The 17,832-nt window shown below is 46.5% G+C and overlaps 1 long non-coding RNA gene across 2 annotated transcripts; it reads right to left on the bottom strand.

Moving 5' to 3' along the window:
- Positions 1–6,229: 6,229 nt before the first annotated feature.
- On the bottom strand, positions 6,230–14,379 carry LOC132014069 (uncharacterized). Of its 2 annotated transcripts, none has more exons than XR_009403204.1 (7): positions 14,270–14,379; positions 12,882–12,950; positions 11,392–11,866; positions 10,675–10,790; positions 9,678–9,750; positions 9,055–9,204; positions 6,230–8,262 (listed from the first exon to the last, which is right to left on the bottom strand). It is a non-coding gene; the product is annotated as an uncharacterized LOC132014069 (long non-coding RNA). The 2 variants fall into 2 exon arrangements; XR_009403203.1 differs by having other exon boundaries at positions 10,693–10,790.
- Positions 14,380–17,832: the final 3,453 nt, after the last annotated feature.

Genomic DNA, 17,832 nt, shown 5'->3' with positions numbered 1-17,832 from the left:
CTGACTGTGGGAGAACCAAAGTCAATGTATTATGGCTGGTTCCTGGAACCTTAAGGCTCATGGGAGGTGGGCTGGATGAGCCCGTGTGCATGCATCCATCCCTGCCTCGCTCTGTGCTATAGGTGATGGAGGATGAGTGGGGGCACTGCACCTGCCCCTTTCATGTCTTCTGGAAGGTTACAGCTTAGCACTCAGTGTTACTCGTTGGCCCTCAAGCATTCTGTGCTACTTTATGCTTCCCTGCTCAACCTTCACATTGGCCTTCCTCCAGAATAATTTGTTGCTTGGAGCAGACCCCACTCATAAAAGAGGCAATCTGGAAGGCTGGGCATTCTGAGAGCCTTGAGCAGAGCTCTGAAAAGCCAGGCACTCACATATCTTCCTCTCATCTCTCCAGAGCTACTTTGCTTTTTCCAGACTGGCTTCTTGTTTCTCCCTCTCTGCAGTCAGGCTCATCTTGGTCACTGTGCTGCTCATGGCCAGCTTTACTGGCTTCTGCATTCAAAATCTCAATGAAGACTGAGTTGCAGGGTCCCCATTACAGATCTTGGGCAGGGCAAATCTGTAGGCTCATCCCCCCTGACAGTGGGCTGTTCAAGAGTTAGAGACCTATGACGGACAGTAGGTGCTAGAGCCCAAGCTATGAGCAGTGGGAGGGGATCACTATGCAAAGTAGTGAAGTGTGGTCTGTACAGACACAACCACCAAGAAGATTAAGATTAGATGTTACTTCCTCCAGGAAGTCTTCCTGGACCCATCTGAACAAGGATAGATCGGCCCTCTCCTGGGCTGTTCTGATTCTGGGCACTGGCCTCTGTTGTGCTCTACTTCCCTTAGCCCCACATCTGTCTTCAAACCCGGTGGTGCATCCTGAAGGTAGGGATGCGATCTACTTGGTCTTTTCAGACACTGCCAGTGTCCAAAATGCCTGCCACCAAGCAGGTACTCCGTAAATAGTTTGGAGACCTAAGTATCATCTGGGAAACTGACAAATAATTGTACTGCAGAAGAAGTACTTCCCAGTAACAGCACGAAGCATCTGCTTTGGCAGAAAAACAGTTGTCCTCTCTGCCCCACCCTCATGCCCGCCTCCAAGGTGCAGTAAACATCCACGGGACAGAAGCAGGGCTCCGGCGACTGCCTTTCATGTCATGCTCTCTGTCTTTGATCCTGATCTCCTTTAGGTATTGAATCCTGAAGAGCCTGCTGCAGCTCCCCATGGAACAGCCATCCGGCATCCCATGTATTAATGCCAACTAGCCTGGGAAAGATCAAAACTTTGTGGACTTAATGAGCTCAGTTGGCACCTGTTCACTCAGTGCTTCAGCCTGCGTCTCTTCAGCTGCTCGCACCAACTGGATGGTGTCAGGTTTGGCCTTTCTGGGGAAAGGCTGACAAAGACATTTTTACTCTAGTGTTTTCCAACTTTTCCATTACTTTTGGGTGGCTGACCTCAAGAATTTTGGAGCCACCATCTTCAGGAGCCTGGTTTGAGGCCATACCCGTATCCCCTCCCACCCCAGATTCCACCCCATAATGCAGAGGGGCTGATACCAAGGCCGTGTGTGAATCGGGAAAACAGCACCCGTGTGACATCCCAAAGCAGCCTTTCTGCTTAGGAGCTGTGTGATAGGGCCAAGTGTGCTGCGTGGCGCTAAGCAGCTCTGTGAGTATTGGGGGGACAGTCACCCAGCACACGGCTGTGTCACAGCGTGTCTACTCCACGAGCACACCGTGGTGCCCATGGTGGCATGACCGGCACCCTTACCAGTGCCCATCCACGGTAGTGCCCAAGTAATACCTGTTGCATGAATGAATGAACAAATGATGAGTCGTGATTAGGAGCTCTAGCGGGAGAGAGACCTGGATTGGAATCCCGTTGCTAGCACTTCTGTACACTGTGAACACGGGCAGTTTGCTTCCATCTCTCTCCAACCCTGGTCCTTCACCCTTATTGGAAGGACCAGTGTTTCTCATGGTTTTGGGCTTACATGTAAAGTGCTTACTTAGCCCAGTGTCTGGCACATAGTAAGTAGTTGTTCTTTTATTATTGACGGAGTACTTTAAATAAAGTGCTGCATACCCACATCTCAGTGCCTTCATTTATACAATGAAAATGCTTCTCTGTGCTGTACGGGTTTGTATGAGGAATAATTTGATACTGTGAACAGAGCACAGCCAGGTCTGGGCTCAGGGCTCCATAGATGAGAGGTGATGCCAGCCCCATCAGGAGAAGGCTCAATGGGCTCACGCAGTGACCCCCCCCCCCCCCCAGCTCCCAGAGCCATGCACAGGAGGAAGGGGACAGGTTTGGAGAGGGGCTCTTCTGTAGCTCCATTTGCATGGTCAGACACACAGGGCTCTGGTCTTCTTTTGCCTTTCACCTTGAAAAAACTCAGGCTTTTCAAAGAGATCCTAGACTATATTATCAGACTTTCACCTAGCACGCTGTTCTTTTCAGCAGACTGACTTTTATAATTCTCATGACCAAATGCCAACCCTTCTTTACCCAAACCCCCTTAATCTTTTGACCTTGTCTCAGTCACAAGAAATGATTGTCTGCTACATCTTGCCATACATGATTTAGGGAGGATTACTGACCAACCGCAGTCCATCCTTCACCTTCCCCTCCCCCACCAGCCATCATTTCCTCCTGTGAAATCCTCCTAGGGGCCCCAGACCCCAGGAAATATGCTTGGAAAGAAAAGAGCTAGGCAGGGCAGCTGGGGCAGAGGCACAAAGCATTTCAGGGTAAGAGGTTGAAGGGAACATTCCAGAGGAAGGGAGGACAGGTGTGAGTGTGGTCATACTGTTTTGTCAAGTGAAAGAAAGCCTGTTCTTGTGGCTCAAGGTAAGCAGATGTTCACCTGGGCCTCGTCACCCTGTCACCCTGCATGTCATTTGGCATGACTCTCCAGTGAGGTCTCTGAGGAGGCGGGACTGCCACAACAACTCCTGGGTGCTCTTCCAGAACAGAACAACAGGACCTGTGTGGCTTACCTGTAGTCACAGGGTGAGCGACGGCCTCTTCCAAGACTAGACCCTAGCCGCCTCCAGCAGATCCGCTCAGCAAGACGCAGGGCTAAAACATTCAGTCAGGTCCGGTTCTGTGCCTGTTGCTGTCAGAGTCATTCTCTACCTGGACACGGCAGTGTCCTCTGTTACCCAGGGAGCTGTGCCTTGCAATCCCATTCTCCTCTAGGCTCTCCTGACATTGGGCTTCAGGCAGGGCTCTGCCCGTGGGAGGCACTGTGGGGGGCTTGGGAAAAGTAGGACAAAGGGGGATGTGGGGGACTCTTCTCTTCCTCCCTCTCCTTCTGGTTGTGGTTCTGGCAGTAGCTACATCCTGGGGATCCAGGTCCTGCAGGATGGCTCTTGTCTTGACGGCTGCACCCCTCCAGGACAACCTTGCGTCATTCCAGCCACCTCTCCACAGTCCTGTCTCTCTGCTCTGGGGACTGCACCTCCTCCTTTTGTGGGTCTGTTCCCAGGGCTGGTGGCAGCTTCCTGCACTCACTAATCCTTGGATCACTTCCTTTTCCCCTGGCTTTTCAGCTCTTCCAACACCATTGTATGGGTTCCCTGCACTAAATTCCCTCTTGGAATAGCTGGCAAGGGCTCACTTTGTCTGATGGGTCCTTGACTGATCCTTTGTTTGAAAACTGGCCCCCCTATTATGTGAGAACTAGAACTTTGGACCAGCTTCTTAACCTGCAGAGCCTCTTCAGTCTCCTATGAAAGAGATTTTAGATTTAGAGGTTATGTGTGTATAGAAGCTAACTGAGGGCTTGGCGCATAGTAGGTGTTTAATGAGTGGTAACTCTTTTATTCCAAGTCACTGAGGAAGAGAGTAAGGCCCTGTCAGGAAGGAAGCTGGCCTTTTAATTTTCAACTCCTAGCAGGATGCCACACATTTTAATAAAGTAAGTAAACTTAATAAAGATATATACATACATATATATGTATGTGTGTGTGTGTATGTGCATATATATATATCTATATATCTATATATATATAGATATATATATATAGAGAGAGAGAGAGAGAGAGAGAGAATATTCAACAGAAGGGGTTGGATGAATTAAGAGACCACCATTATCATCCCAATTATCCTAGGACTTCGAAGAAAAGATTCAAAGAGGGTTTTTTGGATTTTCTATTGCAATTCTATTAATGATTTCATTTTGGAGGCCCGTTTGATGCACTAATGGCCATAAAGTCAACAAATGGAGAATACTCTGGGAACCTTCAGAAGGTGCTAAACTGAAACAGTGCAGGTTGTGTCCTGTGTCCTGTTTCCTCCGCCCTTCCACAGTGTCTCTTTCTCTCTTTCTTGGTCCCCATTTCTTCTCTTTCCCCCACAAGAGTTGAAAGCTAATCCCTTAATAGTTCTCAGTGCTCTTGGTTGCACCCCTGGTGGACAGACATTTGCCTGCCTCAAAACTCTTGAAGGAGTGGCCAGATGCTGCTTCCTTTGGGGAGGGGAGTTGGAAGGTTTCATTAGTCACACTTGCTAAAAGTGTAAAACCTCTGGTGGGCTTGTTGAACATGGGGAAATCTCTGCATGTAAATATTTATGGATTAAGAATCAAATATTAAATATTTACTTCAGTTTCTTGAAATTATAAATGATTTAATAAAACCTATGGGGAGTTGGAATGGCTTTGGTTCAGAACCAACCCATATATTTGTTTCCCCAACCCCCACCCATTCCCTTATGTCACAGCAGCATGGCAGAGTGGGGGGTGCCCATGAAAAAGAACGAGAGCTTGGCTTTCAAGTTGGGGTTTGGTTCATTCTCCTCATTTTTCCCTTCTGTGTTACAGGATATGGTTCAAGTAGGCTTTCCTACAGGTCTGTGAGGGTGAAAACCCCACCCTTCGGGGCTGTATTTCTCAGTTGTACCATGAAGCACAACCCCTTCAGGGTGGGGGGATTGTCAAGAAATGCAGGTGCCATTGCCCTCCCAGTGATCCAGTCAGTGGGCATCTCTGCAGGGAGGACCTGGTACCTGTATGCCTCAGAAGCTTGAGCTAAGAACCATGGGCAGCGTCTCTGAGGCTACTCATAGGAGAATCTGGACAAAGGCTTTGCAGTAAGATAGGTTCTGATCTGAATCTCTTCTCTGCTGATGAAGAGCTACGTGCCCTGGAGAAAGCCTCCTCTGTTCTCAACCTCGGTGTCCTCATATTTTTTTTTTTTTTTTAAGATTATTTATTTATTTATTTGACAGAGAGATCACAAGTAGGCAGAGAAGCAGGCATAGAGAGAAGGGGGAAACAGGCTTCCTGCTAAGCAGAGAGCCCAGTGTGGGGCTCAATCCCAGGACCCTGAGATCATGACGTGAGCCCAAGGCAGAGGCTTAACCCACTGAGCCACCCAGGCGCCCCAGTGTCCTCATTTTTATAGAAGACATTAGAGTGCCTCCATGGACTAGTTTCCTGAGGGTGCTATAACACATTACCACAAACTTGGTGACCAAAAACAAAACCGGAAGGTTGCCTGGGTGGCTTAGGTAGTAACATCTGCCTTCAGCTCAGGGCATGATCCCAGGGTCCTGAGATTGAGTCGTGTGTCTGGCTTCTTGCTCAGTGGGGACTCCTCTCTCTCTCTCTCTCTCTCTCTCTCTCTCTCTCTCTTGGCCTGCTGCTCCCTCTGGTTGTGCTGTTTCTGTCTCTGACAAATAAAATCTTAACAAAACAAAACAAAACAAAACAAAACAAAAAAACCCAGAAATCCACTCTCTCACAGTTCTCACATTCTCTCTGAAAGTTCAAAATTTAGGTGGGTCAGCAGGGCTGCTCCCCCTGTGAAAGCTCCAGAGGAGAATCCTTGTCTTTCCTCTTCCAGCTTCTCATGGTTGCTAGTTGGTGCTTTTGGTCTGTGGTCACGCCTCTCTCTGCCAGTCTCCTCATCTCCCTGAGTGTGGGTCTTTCTGTCTTCAAATAGCATTCTCTTCTGTGTGTCTCTTGTAAGGACGCTTGTTACTAGATTTTCCTTAACTTATTTATGTCTCAAAGATCTCCCCCCTCCGCCCCAAATATGGCCATACTCACAGGATCCATGGATAAGGATACAACAGTATCTTTTCAGGGCTACTGTTTAGCCCACTCGAGTATCTCAAGGGCTGATGGTGATGTGACCGACAACAGCTCTCATGGGCTGGTACCCATGCCCTAAGTTTACTTTAGAACAAGTCTACTTTGTGTGGTTAGGGGGATCATTGAAATCATATGCCCGCAGAAGCTTATTTTATTAACATTTACAAGGTATTGATACATATTACTCATTGTTTATTTGAACATTTTCCATTCACTATTCATTCCTGTGAACAACAGTTTATTAGAGTATCTATCTATAATGGGCCAGTCACTAGGCAGGCCCCGAGGATTTAATTAGATAGATAGATGAATGGATGGATGGATAGATTTCTTGAGACATGAACTGGATATGAAGATAAACGGGGAATCTACTATAGTCCAGTGTGACCAGGCCTTCAGTGGATATATTTGCCCAAGATTAGAAGAGCCAGAAATGTGCCCAGGAGATTAGAGGAAGCTTCACAGAAGAGGTACCACGCAAGCTAAATCATACGAGTTGAAAGGAGTTTATTTATTTTTTTATATAGATTTTATTTATTTGACAGACAGAAATCACAGATAGGCAGAGAGGCAGGCAGAGAGAGAGGAAGCAGGCTTCCCACCGAGCAGAGAGCCTGATGCAGGGCTCGATCCCAGGACCATGGGGTCGTGACCTGAGACAAAGGCAGAGGCTTTAACCCACTGAGCCACCCAGCCGCCCCTGAAAGGAGTTTATTAAACAAGAGGAAGACATGCAGGCAACACCTGAGATGCTCCATATATTCAAGCATAAGAGATCGTAGTGTTTTGGAAGAATGGTGAGAAAGTTAGTGTCCTGGAGCTGCAGGGTTCTCATAAGGAAGCAGTGGAAGTGAGACAGCTGTAGGAACCAGAAGCCAGCTTTTATTTAATACCCACAAAGGGGAAAATCGTATTAATCCCATTTTACTGGGAAATGAAGAGAAATTAGCTTGCCTAGCATCACATATCTAGTTAAAAGGAGGACTTGTGCCCCGTTTTCTGCCTTCCCTTGTATCAGAGAACAGCAGGTAGATATCCCTCAGTGTTCTTCTCCCGTAGTCTGCATGTTCTCCTTTGCTTATGTCTTATTCCTCCAATATTGGGAGCCCTTTGATTTCTAGGAGGCCTGCCTTGTGCCTAGCATGTGCCCGTGGCCTGCCTTATACCTGGCACCCCACAGGCATCGAGGAAATCTTTGCTAACTGAGTTTTATCACAGGAGAAATCCTGGATCAAGCAGGAGAGCCGGATAAAATTCTTCCTGAAGTCCTCTCTGACCTCAAGCTTCCAGACTGAGCTTGCTTTCATGGGAGGCTGAGATTTCCTTCTGGAGTCAAAATACATGGATACCGCCTGAAACCTATTGTTACTTATTTCTCTGGGGTCAGGGACGTATTTCCACACACAGCCTGCTCTCCATCTGTCACATGCTTTTTTATTGGTTTACACGATTACATCTATTTACGTTTGCCGTCCACATGAGTGCTGCTTTTTCATAATTCATAGAAACGTCGCACAAACTTAATCTGCAGTGAGAACTCAAACTTGACTAAAGCCAAGCGCCCTGCCTGCGAATGTCTTTGTTCCTGATAGCATATCCTTTGGAGCCCTTTTCGGTGTCACATAGGTTCCAAATTCTCCTTTAAGGAGAGCCAGATTGAGGAAATCACTAATCTCTGACAGTTGTATAGATATAATTAAAGATGTACGAGTTTAAAAATACCTGCTATCTCAAATTACTTTCTAAAAGAACAGGGAGGGGAGAGAGAGAGTTCTATTTAAAATGTCAGATACAGATGCATTAGGCCGGGTAGTCAAAGCACTGTATGTCTGTCACTCATGAAAACTGGCCACTAGGTCCATAAGTAGATTTTACAGGCTTCCACACAAGAACACACCCCACACATTTCAGCCACATAAAGATGAGGAGCCTGGATGGCAGCCGCTGACTCACTGGAAGGGAGCAGCCATTGGGAGGTGATAGTAAATGAGATGTTTGGAGTAAATCCACTGCACCTGGAGGCTGGATGTGGGGCTCAGGGAAGGGAGCACTCAGCAAGGTGGGAGAAGGGCGTAGCATTCCATCACAGCTCTGCCACACAGCATCTACCTGAACTCTGGCCAGTCTCCTCATCTCCCCGAGTGTGGGTCCGTTTCCCCATCTGCAAAATGAAATAAGTAACAATCGTCTCAGCTGTTTCTACTTGCATGGGTGGTTGGGGGAGCAGATGAGGTTTACATACGTAAGCTGTTGATCTGTTGCTTGACATAGTCAAATGTATACCAGGAAGAGACAGCGCAGGTGATCGGAAAGCACGTTAAGAGTGCATCAGTGAGTGGTTTAGGCCTCTGCCTTTGGCCCAGGTCATGATTTCAGGATCCTGGGATCAAGCCCCACATTGGGTTCTCTGCTCAGCGGGGAGCCTGCTTTCCCCCTCTCTCTCTGCCTGCCTCTCTGCCTACTTGTGATCTGTCAAATGGGTAAATAAAATCTTTAAAAAAAAAAAAAAAAGACTGCATCAGGGAAGCACACAGAAAATGCCTGAGAGTAAAGCTGGACTTGGCCTCAGCTTTGATAGCGGGAAATCCAGCCAGGTGAGCAAGAGCCTGGGAGGTGGTGGGGACAGGGCCGGGAGGTAGATCCATTGTAAGACCTGCTCTCAAGATCTGAGCTCCGTGCTTTGGGGTCTTCACTCTCTAGATTGAACCCTATTCAAGCACTTGGCATCTCTGATCCTCAGTCTCCCTCTCCACAAAATAGGTAAGATGATTCTATAATTACTTTCCCCACAGGACTGATGTAAAATCAGCTAAAATCACATTTAAGTGTATGGAAATTGTGGTGTCAGCGTGAAGTTTATGATTGAAAATATCATGATCCCTTTGGAAAGGATCAGAGAGGCAGGTCTGGGTACCCATCCTCTCTTCTATTATTCATTCATTCATCCACTTACCTTATTCCATATTCCTTTTCAATTTACTTATTTCCTATGCTTCTTGTTTATTATTTGTCTTCCATCGATGGCATGTTCCAGGTAGGCAGAAATTTTGGGGTCTGTTCTGATCATTGAAATGTCCTAAGTGTCCAGAAGAGCTCCCATCACCTAGTAAGTGAACAATAGATATTTGGTGAGTTAGGTATGTTGTGGTTTAGGCATTATAATGGGAACAGGTACTGTGGTACCGAGGAAAGACTCTTTTCTTCAAAAAGTTCATAGTTTGTTTGGGGGTTTAGAGGGGAGACATAGGAACCGATGGGTCTAATGTAAAATGTTAAGCACAGAGTGATATGTAGAGAAGTATGCTCCCCAGCTCTTTTATAATGTATGAAGAGGGTTTTCTCCCAGGTGGGGATTAGCCAGGGTTGGTGCACTCAGGGAGCTGGTGTTCCTGGTAGCTACAGTTGGCCCCTGGCGGTATAGGGCAGTAATCATAGTATTGGAATGAAGCACACTTGAGTTTGAACACAGACCCCACCACCATCACACAGCTGTGATCTTGAGTAAGTAATCACTCTGAGTCCCCCTTCCTTCTCCTGAAAAGCTTTGTGAAGATTCAGTAAGAAAAAAAAATGTACCATGGACACAAAAGCCGGCTCTTCTTGAATGGCTTCCAGTCCACCCACCATTCCTTTGCCTTTCTCTCCAAACCTGAAAGAAATACAGCTTTTCCAGGTATTTCATTTGTGAGATAGTTTTTTTCTCTCTCATATTACCAGTGAGGTCTAGCATCTTTTTTCCTTCTCCTGCTGTGGCTGTTCCCACCATCCCTACTTCTCCTAGAACACCCCCACCATGGCCACCGTCGCTCCCTGTCCTCAGCTTCCCCTGGGAGCAGCCCCCGCACCCTTCTATGATTACCACCTCCTGTCCCTGCCACGATCAGCCCTTGTTAATGAGCACTTAACTAGTTAGGCATTGCACAAAGCATTTTGTATTAATCATTTCATTTAATCATCACAACACTTGAGGAAAAAAGGTGTTATGTCTCATTCGACAGATGATGAACCTTAGACTCAGTGAGTTCACTCACTTCCCAGGTCACAATGCTTTTGAGAGATGGATGCCAGCGAGAACCACTCTCTAGTCCGTGATCTCCTTGAAGGAAAAGAAGCCCTCACACTGGCACATGGTGGAGCTCACAAAATTCTTACTGCCTGGACAAGGGCACCATGCTCAAGTCTGTGGTGTTGAGACCCTGGGAGGTGGTACCTGTATTTCTAGGATCAGAGAGCACGCCATCCCAGGGACCTCCCCTCTTACACTCTGGCTGGGAGCAGAGGTGTGAGGGTGGTGGGTTCCTGCCCACTGCAGCCAGAAGAGGCTCTGGGTCCTCTTGATCCCATTTTACATTATGGGTTCAATACCTTACCATGGGGGAAGCCTTGCCCCGGTGGTCAGACTAGATGCAAATGAGCCTCTTAGAGATGCAAATGAATTTCCTACAAAGAGCTCTGGATAAGAGCTGAAAAGATGTGTGTGACTAAAAGCAGGGACTACTGGAAAAAAAAAAGGAAAAATTCCTTTGGGGACTTGCCAGCTAATTAGCTATAGCAGCCCTCCTTGGTGGCCAACCTGCTGATGTGGGCAAACCTGTGGGTTTGGTGCTTAGTCTTCATCCTCATGGCCAGCTCTGGGGAGAAGCATCTGGGGCAGGAGCACAGGCCCTGGGCTCAGAGGTTCTTAGTCACCTGTAAGAGGGTTGGTAAGAGTTCTAGACGAGAAGCAAAACTTTTCTGGGACTGCTTCGCCTAATTGTTGTATCTGATGTGATTCCAACCCAACACGCTTGCTTCAGATGTGGTTCTGCCACATAAAGCTGTGTGACCTTGGGTAGATCATTTTAATCTGTCTGGGCCTCAGTTTCCTGATTGGTGTGATGGGAATAATAATCTTCATGACAAGAGTGGTCCTGAATATTGAACGAATAGAAGCTGTGTGTTGACATCCTTTTCTCCCCTCTCTGACAGTTGTTCTTGGATTCCATCTGTTTTAATGGTTCCTTCCTCTGTTTACCTGCTGAAAACCAACCCTCACCCCCAAATCATTCTCTCTTCCTCCCCCAACCAGTAAACCCGCTTGAGGGTAGTGGCGATGCCTCTTTGATTTCCATTTGCTCAGTGCACGAACTAGATAGGTGAGAGATGGCTAATGAATGAGTTGACTGTTGGTGTCCCCGCCATTCCATACTTAAAGGCCATGATAACATTTCTGTACCATGCTTCTGTTCGGAAAATTATTTTTAATGCCCACTCGTTATGTAATTGGCATAAGCATCTGTGATAATTTTACCACTTTGCAGGTGAGGAAGTTCCAGTTTCCTGAGGTGGGCGGCATGGCTTGTCCAAGGTGACCCTCCTGGTACCTGGCATGGCTCACACTTCATTCACTAGTCAGCAAGTATTCACCGGGCACTTCCTGGTGGCCAGTGATCTGGGTCTTTCCTTTTTTTTTTTTAAAGATTTTATGTATTTGATAGAGAGAGAGAGAGAGAGAGAGATCACAAGTAGGCAGAGAGGCAGGAAGAGAGAGAGGGGGAAGCAGGCTCCCTGCATGATTCCAGGACCCTGAGATCATGACCTGAGCCAAAGCAGAGGTTTAACCCACTGAGCCACCCAGGTGCCCCAAGGTGGTGCCTTTCTTATTCTCTTCCTTTCTTCCCCAGGGTAGCCACATTCTTCTGGGACCAACACTTCAGTGAGCAGTTCCCAGCTGCTTGGGACCCCCAGTTGTAGATGGGGGCCGCTACCTTCATGGAGCTGATGTTCTGTAGTGGAAGCAGAGAGCAGACAGAAATAGTACATTTGTTAAAATAAGTAAATTATTGAGAATTTTAGAAGGTAATCACTGATATGGGGGCGGGGGAGGGAAGGGGCTCTGAGACCTTTGAAGAACTCTTCATCTCTAATGTCTCTTACTAGAAAAAGAAAGTTACTTTGTCATTGATTGTGTCCCTCTCCACACTTTGAGAAAATGTATGCCTGGTCCCCAAGGATTTCAAGATGAAGAATTATGTCTGTAGGCTGACTGTTCCTTGCAGAGTTAGAGGGGGCTGGTGGAGGCCGCAGCAAACTACAAGAGGGCCAGAATTTACCAGTGTGTGTGAACAGATTAGGAGGGTAGGAACAGTAATCTTAAATACAGCTAACAGTTATTAAGCACTTACTACATACCAGCCACTGATCCAAATTCCTTATACATAGCAACTCATTGAATCCTCACAGTAAGCCCTTCTGGTAGTGCTTATCATGGCCCTATTTCATGGAGGGGGAGACTATGGCACAGAGAAGCTAATAACTTGCCCAAGTTCACACAGCAGAAGATAGCCGAGCAAGCCCAAGGTGGTTGTTTCTTGGCTCTTTTAACCATGCTACTATGCTGCAGGGTGGAAACCAGCCCCCTTTAAAGAAAGGAGCTGGCATGGTGTGGCCTGAGAACTGCCAGGGTCCTACTGACCAGACAGGCCATGGAGTGATGGGGGGTAGATGTGCAGTGAAGTCAGCTCAGATATGAGAAAAACCAAGAGCACTGGATACCTTGAATCATACTTTTGGCCTATACTTCCCTGTGCCTTGGTTTCCTTATCTGCACCATGGAAAGGGATTGGCTTAGAGGATCATCTAGAGGCCCTTTGCCATGGAGCCTCCGGAACTAGGAGGGCTGTGCCATCTCGTCAGCTCTGGACTGTCAGGTCATAAGCCCTGAGTGCAGACCAACTTAGTTTGAATTGGTGGCTCTCCCTTTTGCTAGGGCAGGGCACATGGCTTGAATAAATAGCTTACCTTGAACAATTCGAGCTTCAGTTTCATCATCTGTTAGATGGGTGCACTGAAAGAGCCCTGGCCACAGAGCTGTTATGAAGATAAAATGATGTCATGTGAGGGGACTCTGTACTGTACTGCCTTGCTCTCAGGCCCTGGTGGCTTGATCTCATCATAACATTGTGAGGACTCTGAGGGCCAGCCACTGGCAGGACAACAATTAGCAGAGAAAAGAGTTTCTCTTAAAACTGGCTAATAGTTTTCTTTACTACTTCTTGCACACTAATTTCACTGTGACCCAAGTACATTACAAACTACAGCACCTTCCCACATGGGTGCTCTGCCTCTGCTCACCAGGAACAGGCAGGGCCTCAGACCTCCTAGAACTTTCCCCTGGCTTCTCACCCTTTAGGTCTGTGTACATGTCATTTGCTCAGCCTGTAATGTTTTCCGCCTTTCAAGGCCAACTTAGTCCTGCTACTCATTCTGGAATCAGATGTTCTGATGGCTTACCCCAGTTGAATTAGTCACTTTGTTCTCTTCTTTCCTAGGGTATTCTGCTTCCCTCCCCATAGTCCTCATTTCACTGTGCTTTAATCACCTTTTTACTGCTTTGCCTGTAGTCTAAACTGTGAATCTCCTGAGAACAAGGACTGGCTCTGTGTTCATTATCTCTGCAGCCGGTGCTTAACATGTTTTATTGGCTGAATGGTCCACAAACTGAAAGAGGTCACACCAGGGATGGGATGCAAAGAGCACCCTAAGCAGGGAAGGCAGAGACCAAAGGACAGAGAGGTGGCACAGGGAGTTTTGACTCTAGCCTCTGTTACACAACAGCTGAATGTGTACCATCCTCCAGATGCCCATTATCTGTGTGGTGTCGCTCTCCGAGGTGCTGAACCAGAATCACACAAACATCTTGTGAATCTCACAAACACCTTCTAAGGAAGTGAGAAAGTAGAATTCATTTTTTGTAGCATGAGAAAATGAGACATCAAAGGTGCTGAACCTGCACGTTCGGGGGTTGATATAGTTCGCTCCCCAGCTCCTAAGGAGTCAGTACAGAATATACCCGCCTCACCATGCCTGAACCTCCTCCCCTTCTCTTCTGACATCCTTCTGACATGTCTCTGCCACCCCTGCCCCACCTCCCACCTTCCCACTCTCATTTACTTATGACTCAATGTGTCACATTCAGGTTTGCAGATGATTTTAGAAATGGAGAGTGAGCAAATCCAGTTGAACAATTTAACCAGATTCAAACGGATTTGGATCATTTGCGTAACTGGGCTAGCAGATGGCAAATGTAGTTCAAAGTACAAAAATGTAGACTAATTGTAAGAGGAGAAAGCAATGCAGTTTATGGGTGAGGGAAGAGATTTGGGAGACAAGCTCATTGAAATCATTACCTCAGTGTGTTAGAAGGACAAGCAGCACAACTCTGGGTACCAGAGGCAGATCAAATAGAGTACTCTGGTGACTTCTTGCTGGATGGAATGCAGGAGAGGACCTGTCTTCTTGAAGTAAGAAAGGAAACAATTGATGGAGAGAAGGATCTGGGGAGGATGATGCTTTCTGGGCAGAAAAGCCATCATGGTCACTTTATGGGTTCATGTTTCTCCTGTTCCTGTCTTACCTATGGCCCCTTGGTGAGAATCTGTTTCTCCCTGAGCCTCACTTTCCCTTACTGTAACATGAGCAGACTGGTGTATACTTTCCTGTTGCACTGAAGAATTTATGAGATCATGGATGTGAAAAATGCATGCAACTTGTTTGGAAACCCATGAAATTCACTCTTATGAATATAATTCTATGTTCACAATGCCCCTCCCCCAAATCCAGTGTTTTCAATGACTGGAAATTGGAAAGTGGTTGTGTGCTAGCATGATAGACCAAATGATGACCCCTCTCCCAAATATCCTTGTACTGATCCCAAGAGCCTGTGAGATGAGACATGGAAGATGGGATTAAATTAGGCATCCTGAGGTGCAGAGATTATCCTGAATTATCAAGGTGGGGCCAAAATGTTGTTACAAATGTCCTTTTAAGAGGAAGACTGAGGGCTCTTTGACTTAGAAGAAGGAGACTGGAGTGATGTGGCCACCAGCCAAGGAGTTCCAGTAGCCAGCAGAAGCTGGAAGAGGCAAGAATAGAATTCCCTCCCTCCAGAGCCTCTGGAGGCAGCAGAGCTTTGCTGATAACTTGGATTTTGGCCAAGTGAAACTGAATTTAGACTTCTGGCTTCCAGAACTCTAAGAGAATAAATTTTGGTTGTATTAAGACACCAAGTTTGAAGTAATATGTTATCACAACTGTAGGAAAAGGGAATTTGACCAATACAGAAGAGATCTGGATGAATCCAGGCTCCGGTTTTCCCTTCTGTGGAACCCTGGGTCATCTCTCTTGACTTCTGTTTTTCATCTTTAAACTGGAATAATAATAGTATATTCCTTTATATGGATTATTGCGAAGTTGCAAAATAGATAATGCATGTACCCTCTCCACCACAGATATATTTAAGAGAAAAAAAAAAAAAGCTAGGCATAGTTTTAGGTTTTGAATCAAGCAGTATTTATCAGCACTCAGAATTACAGAGAAGCTGACAGGGTACAATTTTGGAGCATGAAGGTAATACTCAGTATTAAAGAGGCAGCTGGAGTGTTGGTGACATCTTGACAGCGTGTCTATAGGAGGCAGGACCATGACTACCAAAAAGGGTGTCAAGTCTGGCTCCTGCCCTAGAGAAGGTTGGGGTTCTAGGAAAGGCAATCCAGCAGAACCTAAGGGCTAGCACCATGACTGAGAGATGGGGATATCTCAGGTTAGGAAAACAGGATTTTGGTTAAGGGCTTCATCCTGGGTCTCAGGTGTGATTGCCAGTGAAGAAAACTCAGGGAAGACTGCTGGGCCCAGAACCTTAGTTTCTAAGGACATCGTAACACCAGGTCCTAAGATTCTGAATTCACTGGTATAAATTCTGCATCCATCAGAGTGGGTCTAGTCCAGGAACAGTGGCTGCTAGGATGTCAGGGATTACTCAAGGCTGCTTTAGAAATTAGGTCACCAAGTCAAAGAAATCTGAGCTGAACCTAGGTGCTTCCAAGGTGCTTTTCAGTATCTGAAAAGACCAATGACATCTAGAAAGTTGAGTGCAAGATGGGTACAAATAAGAAGCTCTAGCTAAGATTGTGGATAGAGTCAGAGCCTGATGAACTTGGTGTTTACAAGTGTGGTGCTGACTATGGCACAGGGAGGCTCTGATGGATAAATATGAAAAATGCAGACCAGAAAGACTGAGCAACTTGCTTAAAGACTTGGCATGTTAAGTACAGAACTGGATCTAGAAACTTTATCCTTTGCCAGATTCTTAAACTGATCAAATATGATTCTGTTTTAAGGTCTTACAAACTCTTTGCTCTTGAATTTAGAAAGATTTGTTCAAGATCCCATCTCTGTTGTAATCAGTATCCAACATTTAATAACTCCTGTGCTCTATGATTATATGGCAAGTTTTTTACCATCATTTAAGGAAAGAATGTGCAGGGAGAAAGGGAGGATTCTAGGAATAAAAAGTAATTAAACATAATAAGTCTCTTGAGATTAGCCATTAATTTGGATGAGAAATGTAAAATTGCCTTTAAAGTAATAAGGGATAATATCAAGTGATTGTAATATCCAGCCTGGGAGGTATCATGCTGATAACATTGCACAAGGCAGGATAATACATGTGGCAGTTCCCTGATTTTTGTAGGATAAATGATGTTGGTTTCATTTCACTGCTGAATTAAGATACACATTTCATAAACGGCACGTTAAGGCAAATGTATCAGAATTGCACCTAAAGAGCTGAATAGCCCCAACTTCAGCGTGTCTGGTGTCTCTCTCCTCATCATCCCCTCATCCCCAAGGCCCTTTGTTGGGTTTGGGCTCATACTGGGGAATCTCTGGGAGGGTTGGCTAATCACACCCCTTCTCCCCATGCATTTGGAGCCAAATACAAACCAGACACAGGGACCAGATAAAGATAAAATACCCTCATGTTGCTGGCCACGCTGGACTGGAGCATGTGGTTTGGCTGGAAGGCTGGAATCAGGCCGCCTTCTACTAGCCCCTCCTTGACCTGGAGACCTACTTGAGTCAAAATGAGGTCTGTAGAGCTGGAAGTCACCCAGCCCCCCACCCGTCAGAGAGAGAAGGACAGCAGCCCCCTCCATCCTCTCTGTGTTTCCTCTGCTAACACGCACAAGGAAAGGGCTTGCCCTGGTTGGCTGGACAGTAGTGTGCTCACACCCCTCTTGCAGATCCAGAAGTGGAAAAACCCCACATGGACTGAGCTCCAGTTCTCACAACTGTACCCAGTCTCCAGGATCCCATAACTCACTCCTCTTCTTAAGGGAAGCAGCAGGAGGGATGGAGGAAAGAGACAATACCACCTTCCCATTGTTTGAAAGAGATGAGGGTCTCCATTTTGTATGGGCTGCCACCCTCCTCCCTTCAGACTCCATCCGTCTGTCCATCTGCCTGGCCCTTGGCTGCCTGATTTCATGTGCCTAAAGCACAATACTTGTCCTACCACTCCCCTGCTTCCCAGTCTTTCAGGTTGGCATGATTTTAAGCTCTTTAGTGATATGCCTACAATCTGCTCCCCTATTTCATGGATACACCCCAGTCCTTGTCAACTATTGTTGATGGCTCCTTAAACAGAGGCTGCTCTCTCTCAGCCCTGATCCTTTGCCTCTAATGCAAACCCCCATTCTCCTGGTTAAGGTGCCCTTCAATTCAGAGACCAAACATCTGTATTACTCTCCACAGCATTTCCCCACTCAGTGTGTGTATTTCTCTGTCTCTTCAATTAGATATGTGAGGCCTCACATTTGGCATATAGTAGGTACTGGTGATTTTTGGTTGGCTACATCAGTGAATGAACATTTGGAAAAAATAGAGCAATAAGCCTTCCATTGGGTCCATCTAA

The sequence above is a fragment of the Mustela nigripes genome, chromosome 3, assembly GCF_022355385.1.
Source record: "Mustela nigripes isolate SB6536 chromosome 3, MUSNIG.SB6536, whole genome shotgun sequence".
In the NCBI taxonomy this organism is placed as follows: domain Eukaryota; kingdom Metazoa; phylum Chordata; class Mammalia; order Carnivora; family Mustelidae; genus Mustela; species Mustela nigripes.
The sequence above is the reverse complement of the archived record's forward strand: the minus strand, read 5'-3'. Positions and strand labels throughout refer to the sequence as shown.